General features: G+C 41.7%; 1 long non-coding RNA gene across 1 annotated transcript; it reads right to left on the bottom strand.

Moving 5' to 3' along the window:
* Positions 1–200: 200 nt before the first annotated feature.
* LOC105547241 lies at positions 201–9,146 on the bottom strand. Its single transcript, XR_001007196.1, has 3 exons — positions 8,775–9,146; positions 7,685–7,832; positions 201–536 (listed from the first exon to the last, which is right to left on the bottom strand). It is a non-coding gene; the product is annotated as an uncharacterized LOC105547241 (long non-coding RNA).
* Between the last annotated feature and the right edge of the window lie 6 nt (positions 9,147–9,152).

Raw genomic sequence — 9,152 nt, 5'->3', positions numbered from 1 at the left:
AAATCATTCATCTTTCATTATAAGAAATTTTCTTATAATTTCTTATAGTTTCTTTGACTATGTCATCTTTTTTCTTTCTTTCTTTCTTTCTTTTTTCTTTCTGAGACAGAGTCTCACTCTGTCTCCCAGGCTGGAGTGCAATGGCATAATCTTAGCTCACTGCAACCTCTGCCTCCCAGATTGAAGCAATTCTCCTGCCTCAGCCTCCCAAGTAGCTGGGATTACAGGCTCCCACCACCATGCCTGGCTAATTTTTTGTATTTTTTAGTAGAGACAGGCTCTCGCCATGTTGACCACGCTGGTCTTGAACTCCTGACCTCAGGCGATCCGCCTACCTTGGCCTCCCAAAGTGTTGGGATTACAGGCATGAACCACCGTGCCTGGCCTATGTTCTCTTCTTCCTTTTTGTTTCTAATTTCCCCTCTTGGGACCCACATAGATGCTGACACTTGTACTTCTATCCTGTCATGCTGGACCCCTGTTGACTTCATTAGGGATGGCACCATGTTTGAGAGGCTGAAGAAGAGATTTGGAGCCTGCAAACAAGACAGGGTTTATAGAGGGGACTGAAATACAGGGTGGTCTAGTGTTGGTGGGCTGGACAGGAGAACCACAACCAATTGTAAAAAGCATGCAATTTATATGGCATTTTCACTTAACACACTTCCCTAGCAACCTCCACCTGGCAATCTTCATTTAACCCAAAACAAAAGAGAGCCTCCATCCCCTGTACAGCCTGCATTCCATGGAATAGGCTGCAGGCTATGGTCCTCATAGATAAGGAATGAATCTCTGGGCTGGCCACTCCTGGATTCCTTAGTTTGGAACTCCAAACACACATTCTTCTTAGACCACAGGGTCATTCTCAGGGTATGCTTACGTTATTGCTGTCAGGTGAGTCTGCCGTACAGGATCATTCTCTGGGTATGCTTACGTTATTGCTGTCAGGTGTATCTGCCATACAGGTTCATTCTCAGGGTATGTTTATGTTATTGTTGTCACATGTGCCTACTGTACAATCTTCCATATTTCTTTGATATGTTTTATGCATTATCATTTTCTCCTGGCTTTTCCATCTGTTTAGCTGTGAGTTTTTAGAGGAGGGGCTCAACAAACCACGGCAAACTACAACCTAACACCCACTTTTGTAAATAAAGTTTTATTGGAATAGTCTATTCATTCTCTATGTACTGCCTATGGCTGCCTTTGTGCTATAATAGCAGAGTTGAGTAGTGACAGAGACCATGTGGCCCACAAAACTTAAAATGTTTACTATCTGGCCCTTTACAGAAAAAGTATGCCCACCCCCATTCTAGAAGATAGGAGTCATCTTGTTCTTTTTTTTTTTTTTTTTTTTTTGAGACGGAGTCTCGCTCTGTTGCCCAGGCTGGAGTGCAGTGGCAAAATCTCAGCTCACTGCAAGCTCTGCCTCCCGGGTTTACGCCATTCTCTTGCCTCAGCCTCCCGAGTAGCTGGGACTACGGGCGCCCGCCACCTCGCCCGGCTAGTTTTTTTTTTTTGTATATTTTTAGTAGAGACGAGGTTTCACCGTGTTAGCCAGGATGGTCTCGATCTCCTGACCTCGTGATCCGCCCGTCTCGGCCTCCCAAAGTGCTGGGATTACAGGCTTGAGCCACCATGCCCGGCCATAGAGTCATCTTGTTCTATTTTCTCTCCTAAGGGCCTAGAATGTACTCTGTCCCAGGCTTGTTGAATGAATGAATACATGAATAAAGAAATAAGCTTCAAAGGACAGATATTGTATCAAAAGGTGGAGGCCAGGCATGGTGGCTCATGTGTGTAATCTCAGCACTTTTGGGAGGCCGAGGCAGGAGGATTGCTTGAACCCAGCATGGGCAACATAGCAAGATCCAGTCATGTATTTTTTTGTTTGTTTTTTAAGGTGGAACTAGAGCAGTCTAGCTAAAGGGAACAGAAATAGAATAAGTAAAGACATACAAGTAAAAATCAAGGGCAGCTTTCAAGTAGAGCAAAATATCTAGCAAAAGTGAAGCCAAAAAGACTGGTTTAAGAAATATTCTGGGGCCATGCACAGTGGCTCACGCCTGTAATCCCAGCACTTTGGGAGGCCAAGGCAGGTGGATCACAAGGTCAACAGTTACCAGTCTGGCCAAAATGCAAAATGGTGAAACCCTGTCTCTAGTAAAAACAGAAAAATTAGCCGGACTTGGTGGTGGGCGCCTGTAATCCCAGCTACTCAGGAGGCTGAGGCAGAGAATTGCTTGAACCCAAGAGGTGGAGGTTACAGTGAGCCGAGATCACACCACTGCACTCCAGCCTGGTCAATAAGAACTAGACACCATCTAAAAAAAAAAAAAAAAAAAATCTGGAAAGTCTGGAGTCTAGAATGAGGATTTGATACTGAATTCCCTTTGCAATTGCCACATATCTCACATGACTAGAGGTATAATTAAGGAAGATTAATCTGAGAGTGGAGGTTGCTGTAATGGTGAAGTTCTAAGGAGCTGACTCAGAATGGTGATGGAAAGCTTCTGAGAGACAATGCAGCTGGGTGGAAAGAGACAGGCTTCACAGCCAAACAAACGTCTACACCCCAGCCCCACAACATCCCAGCTGTGTGACGTTAGGCATGTTGCTCAATCTTTCTGATTCGTAGCTCTCCATTTGTCAAACATGGTGATTCAGTGAGAATCCAGTTACAAAAATAACACTCATGCCAGGTAGTTCAGTGGAGAGAATTTAATACTGAAAGACCCAAAAGGGGAAGGTGAGACTACTCAGGGATTAAGCAACTGCCACCCTAAGGTGGGGACTAAGGGAGAACTTAGCGTTACAAGAGCTCAGGAGGCAGAGCTGTTCATTGGGATCTGTAGAAGCTGGGGCTACAGAGGAGGTGCTGCCACTGGGCCAGAGCCATTGCCCAGAGCAGAGAAAGAAGAGAAATACCCAGGAGTTGCCTCTCTTCCTGCCCTTCTATCTCCTCCCAGTGCCTGCCATTGGCCAAACCCACCCAGAAGCCAGTTTCCCAGCAAAGAAGCCCTGAAAAAGTGGTTTGGGAGAATCCACTCCGTGACTGAAGGCAGAGTAGAGGAAGCGCACCTAGACTAGGCTAGACTAGATTTGAGGCAAACGAGCAAATGACCTGTGCCATCCGTCTCTGACTTGGGGTTGTGGTGAGGCAGGATGAGCTGACACTGTGGGCTTCCACATAGTCAATCAGTAAATGGTAAACGTTCTTTTTTTCTTTTTAAATCTCCATCCTCACTTTTTACCATTCGCCCCCGAATTTAGACATATTGACATCTTTTTAGTTTCTAAAGGTCACTATGAACTCTATGACTTTGGGACTTGTAGATATTTAACTCCTTCTGCCTACGAAGTTTCATGTCCCCGTTTGATCACACACATTTTCCCCAACTTCCTCTTTTCTTTGGTTTTTCTCCTTCCCTCTCCTTCTCTCTTCTCCCTCTTTGGTTTTAGAATTCATCTTAGTTACTACCTCTGCCGGGATTCCTTCCCCAAGTCTGTTAGCCTTTGTTGGATGTCCCTGTCTGTGCTTTGATAGCCTCCTACGCTCTATCATGCATGCCTCTAGCCTAGCACTGAGCAAGATAAAGATTTATTCTTTTGTCTTTCCATATGAGTTTTCTGTCACTGCATAACAAATTACCACAAACTTAACAGTCTAAAACAACACCCACTCGTTACCTGACAATTTCTGTAGGTTAGACTTGCAGCACATTTTACCTGGGTCCTCTCTCAGGATCTCTCTAGGATGAAATCAAGGTGTAGCCAGATATATCTTCATCTGGAGGCTTGACTAGGGAAAGTTCATTTTCAAGTTCCCTTGGCACAAACCATTTCTTTGCAGTCATATGACTGTGGTCCTTTTTTTGTTGTTGTTGAATTTTTACTAGTTGTTGGCCAGAGGCTATGCTCAGCTCCCAGAGGATGCTTTCATGTCCTTGCTATATGGCCTCTATACAGCATGGTAATTTGCTCCTTTAGGGACAACAGAAGAGAATCTGCTGCAGCTTTGGATCTCTCTGACTTACTCATTCTTTGGCTCCTAGATCTACTTTTCAAAACAGAGCTCACCTGGTTCAGTCAGGCCCATTCACACTCAAGGAGAGGAAATGAAATCACACGGGATTGGGAATCTTGGGAGCCATCTTAGACTTCAGCCTATCACACTCTCCTTCTAGATATGAACTCTCTGAGAACAAGGTTATTCTCTTATTTCTCTTTATATTCCCAGAATTGAGCAGAATTAGTACCTGACACTTAGTAGCTATTTGATACAAGAATAAAGAAATAAAACGAAAAAAGGGAAGATAACTCATAAGGAAGGGAGAAATTTAAGAGGAGAGTTAAATATGACTTGGTAAGTAATGGACACTTGAATCAGAATCCCGAGTCTATAATGGTACCATTAACAAAAGTTGGGAACCAAATAACAGGAATTGGGTAGTATAAGTTCATGTTAGATACATTGAATTTATTGTGCCTGTGGGACAACCACATGGAATTTCTTGCAAACCAATGAGGGTGATAGTCTGGAACTTAGAAGAGTGATGTGGGTTGGGATGAACTATAGTATTGAGGGCTGAGTTCTTGAAGTTGTGCCATAGTCTTTAGGGTGCTCTTACCTCCAATACTGCTCCACCAGGGCACTGTAACTTAACTTTTCTAGTCTAACCCTGTCTATTATTTCTTTTCCTTCCCACTTCTCAACTATTTGAGTTTCCCATAATCATTCAGGTTTCATTTTCCTCTTCTTATTTAGTCCTCCAGATATAACTGTCAGCATGAAAACCCCATTATCAGCTCCCTTGAGCCTGCTGATGTGAATTTCACGCTAATAGATATTAGTTGAAACACTTATACTGATCTAATTTTATGTATGTTAAGAACATGTCTTTCAGCCATGGAAGAGCTGAGTTCAAATTCTGCTTCTACTATTCAATTGGTTATATAATCATGATCAAGATGAAATATCTCTCTGAGGTTCTTTATTCATGAACTAGACAATATACCCACATTTTCAAGAAGATTAAATAAAGTTATATGTGTACAATGTCTGGGAAATTGTGGAAACTCAGTTAAATCCCTACATTTGTATTGCGGGATGAAAAAATATTATTGTGCTCACATTGTGTTTTGTTCCAGCTGCACTGCAATTTTGCAAATTACTATTTTAAATGTGAAATCAGTTTAACAATACAACTACATGACTAAAAAGCATTCACAGTCCCCACTGGGATTGGGAAGTAGCGTGTAGCAATGAGGAAAAATTCATATACAATATGAACTTCGTATTTGTTAGAAAAAGTGATGTCAGGTCACTAGGAATCAAGTTTTCTGCAAAGTATTCATCACAAAATACAGACAGCTATTTTAATTATAATAATTGTGCACCTGGTTCTTCTTACAGCAGGTTCACATTTGCATATCTGCCTCCCGGATAGAGACAGATAACTAAGAATTTCTCTATCTGCCCACAATCTATACCTGGCTTTCTGTACATTTTCTTGCATAACCTTAGGGATTATAATTGTAGCCTGACTATCTCCAATCCACTTTCATGTGGCAGTCTTGGTAATCTTTCTAAAATGCAGCATGATCAAATCAGTCTCCTACCCACTGCATTTAGGATGAAAGGAAAGCTCCATAGGTTGGCATGTAGGGCCCTTCACTATCAGTTTCTGGCTGACCTTTCCTGTCCTATTTCATATCACTGCCCTCCTCATAATCTTTGCCTTGAAATCCTGCTCCTCCTCTTGGTTTGTGTTCTTTTTTTGGGAACTGGGCCTTCCTCTACTTCCCTTAACCTGGCTTAGACTAATCTTTGCTCCTTTTTCCTCCCTCCTCAGTGCCAGCATCTCCCTCTCCTCATCTACACCACTTTCCCCTAAGTGCGGGTTGGTTGTTTAATTTTATATATACATACATACACACACACACACACACACATATACACACACACACACACACACACACATATACACACACACACACACACACACACATATATATATATTTTGAGTTAGTGTCTCATTCTGTCACCCAGGCTGGAGTGCAGTGGCATGATCATACCTCAATGCATCCTCGATCTCCAGGGCTTAAGTTTTCCCCCTACCTCAGCTGCTGAAGTAGCTGGGACCTCGCCAAGTAGTTGTGCACGACCACGCCTAGCTAATTTTTTTGCTTTCTGTAGATACAGGATCTCACTATGTTGCCTAGGCTGGTCTTGAACTCCTGGGTTCGAGTGATCCTCCTGCCTCATCCTCCCAACGTGCCGGGATTATTGACATAATCTACCGTGCCTGGCCTTATTCTATTTTTAATCAAAAGTATATGCTCAGGTTAAGATTTATTTATGCCGGGTGTGGTGGCTCACACCTGTAATCTCAGCACTTTGGGAGACCAAGGCGGGCAGATAACCTGAGGTTGGGAGTTCGAGACCAGCCTGACCAGCATGGAGAAATACCCATCTCTACTAAAAATACAAAATTAGCTGGGCATGGTGGCGCATACCTATAATCCCAGCTACTTGGGAGGCTGAGGCAGGAGAATCAGTTGAACCCAGGAGGCGGAGGTTGTGGTGAGTTGAAATTGCGCCCTTGCACTCCAGCCTGAACAACAGGAATGAAAATTCACATCAAAAAAAAAAAAAAAAAGATTCATTTATATACTTTGGGGGAAGAAATTAATGCCCTTTGAGATATACATGCAGTCATTTGGAAGAACATAATTTAAACTGCTGGCTTAAAACGCTTGGATCTTGCACAACTGCAGAGTTTAGAAGTACGTCAGCTTGACCAAACAGATGTCCATGTTGTGAGGCTGGGTACATTCCTCACCTGCCTCTATCTTAATGTTGTTTTCCCTCCTCATGGGCTATTTAGGTGCTCTGAGAATACATCCTGTGAGCTTCTATGAGTCCCAGGGGTTTTACTAATTTGTTTTTAAATTTTAAGTGAAACCATGGCTGAAAATTGTCAGGTAATATCCTAGGAGTCCTTATATGAAGCAGCAGCTAAAAAGTCCCATCATCATATTTAAAAGGGAGATTTTTTTCGGGGGTAGGGGGTTCTGTTTAAAAAAAAAAAAAGCACCGATGTCAGAAACATGCTTCACCTTATTAGAAATATCATCTGAAATGTATGATACTAGGTTGTCAAAATTAAGAAAGTGCTGGAATTTCACTGAGTGTGCTAAAAATGTAATTTAAGAATTCCTGTTAGGAAGATGATGGAGGAAAGTGTAGCTAACAAAGCTAAATATGTGCAACTCCATTACATAATTACTCTCCTTTTGTTTATGTCTGAAATTTAAAAAGTAGATACAAAAAAATTTTTAAAGTAGATATAATCACTTTTTAAAATAGCCTTCTTATTGACTATTTTTATAAAGTGACCCAGAAGAGAGACAGGCATTTTAAAAAATAATAACAACTCACTGGCATGACTATCCTTTTTTATTCATTATGAGAAAATTAATTTGATTTAGTCTTTTTAAATAGCCAGTCACCATTCAGGAAATAAATCAATAGAAATGTGTATTGGAATTATTTATTTACTTGCTTGTTTCTGCCACCACACTGGAATGTCATGAAAATAAGAGCTCTGTCTTTGTCATCAATATGGCTTGTCACCTAGCCCACTGCCTTAAGAATATTGATGTAAATGGAATGAGCTACTCTCTGAACCAAAGTTACATCATCTTCAACAAAATTTTTGCAAAATTACATTCTTCAATTCCAAAGGCAGGAAAATAAAATTATCACACTTCCACTGTCAACATCATTTACTAAGTTGACCACAGTTTGAAGAGCCCTATAGGAGATACTATGGGATGGTACAAAAAGAACACAAAAAAGGAAAACATTTTAGATAGAAGCGGTAAAAGTTTTCAGATTATAATATATTACCATGCTTATACATGTTTCACAATGAAATGTATTCATTATATAGCAAAAACGTTAAAATATTTGTTACTGATTAGAGATCAGTCTCTGTTAGAAACCTTTAAAAGGCACACAAACACTTTGTAAGAGGTGACTCCTGTCCCATCCTGCTCAGGGATGACCAAAACTTTCATCCTATATAGATACACCACCAGGTTTCATCAGGGACACCTTAATTATTTTATCTGTCTAGGTAAACCAATCTCCCGATAGGAGGATATGGAGTAGAGTGAAGAGTTATATTTTGGAAAACAATCCACGGAAAATTAAGTCAAGTAGCCAAAGGTTTAATTTGGAATTGCAAATATCCATCAATTAGGTTTTCAATTATGTGGACAATAAAAGAGTTGAGGAGCAGAGCAGTAGAGACAAAATTAAAAAGGAAAGCACAGAAGGCAGGGAGGGGCTTATTTTCATACATTATACCAATTTACATTACACATCATACTGAATTTAAGTAAGGTGCTTTTCTTCATCCAAATAATTTCACCCGTTTTAAACTATAAAATATTGGAGGTGAAATCTCATCTGGGCCATTTGATGTAATCTTTCTGCGTCCCTTTCAGGAAGGAAGGTGCAACCACACAATGAAGACAGCCTGTTGCTTTCCTTGGTATGTTCACAACAGGAACAGGAATCGGGCAGCGACTTAACTAGACCTGAAGTTTCCCCTTCTTCCCAACGGTCTATTTGCCAAAGCCCCCTGAACCTATTAGAATTTTCTGAGGTTGGGCTGGTGGAGGGCAGAAACCCGGAGGCTAGATTCAGGAGACCTGGTTTTCCATGCCACTTAGTAGCTTGTGACACCGAGCACAATACTTACTTTTCAGCGCTTCGGTTTCATTATTTGGGAAATGGGAACAATATATCTATTTTATAAGATTGTTGTGAAGATAAAACAGGCCTGTGTGTGAAAGGCCTTTTCTAAATTGTAAAGCCCTCCCCAGATGTTAGTTATTATCTCCTTTAAAGGGCACAGAATCTGTTTCAATAGTACAGGAGGCTGCAAAAAGGCTCCTTGACACTTTTTGCTCAGAACTTGACCCTGAGCTTAATCTCGCCGTAAAGTGAAAGGGTTCTTGCGCCCCCACAGCAACCCGGGGCAGGGTCACCCTCGCGACCGGGGCGGTCACTGCCGTATTCCGTCCTGAGCTGCCGCTCCCCCACGATCCTTCCACCAATCCCGGGAGGGCCGCGACGT

This window comes from Mandrillus leucophaeus, unplaced genomic scaffold, assembly GCF_000951045.1.
Source record: "Mandrillus leucophaeus isolate KB7577 unplaced genomic scaffold, Mleu.le_1.0 Scaffold381, whole genome shotgun sequence".
NCBI classification, from domain to species: Eukaryota; Metazoa; Chordata; class Mammalia; order Primates; family Cercopithecidae; genus Mandrillus; species Mandrillus leucophaeus.
This window is presented reverse-complemented; position numbering and strand designations above follow the sequence as displayed.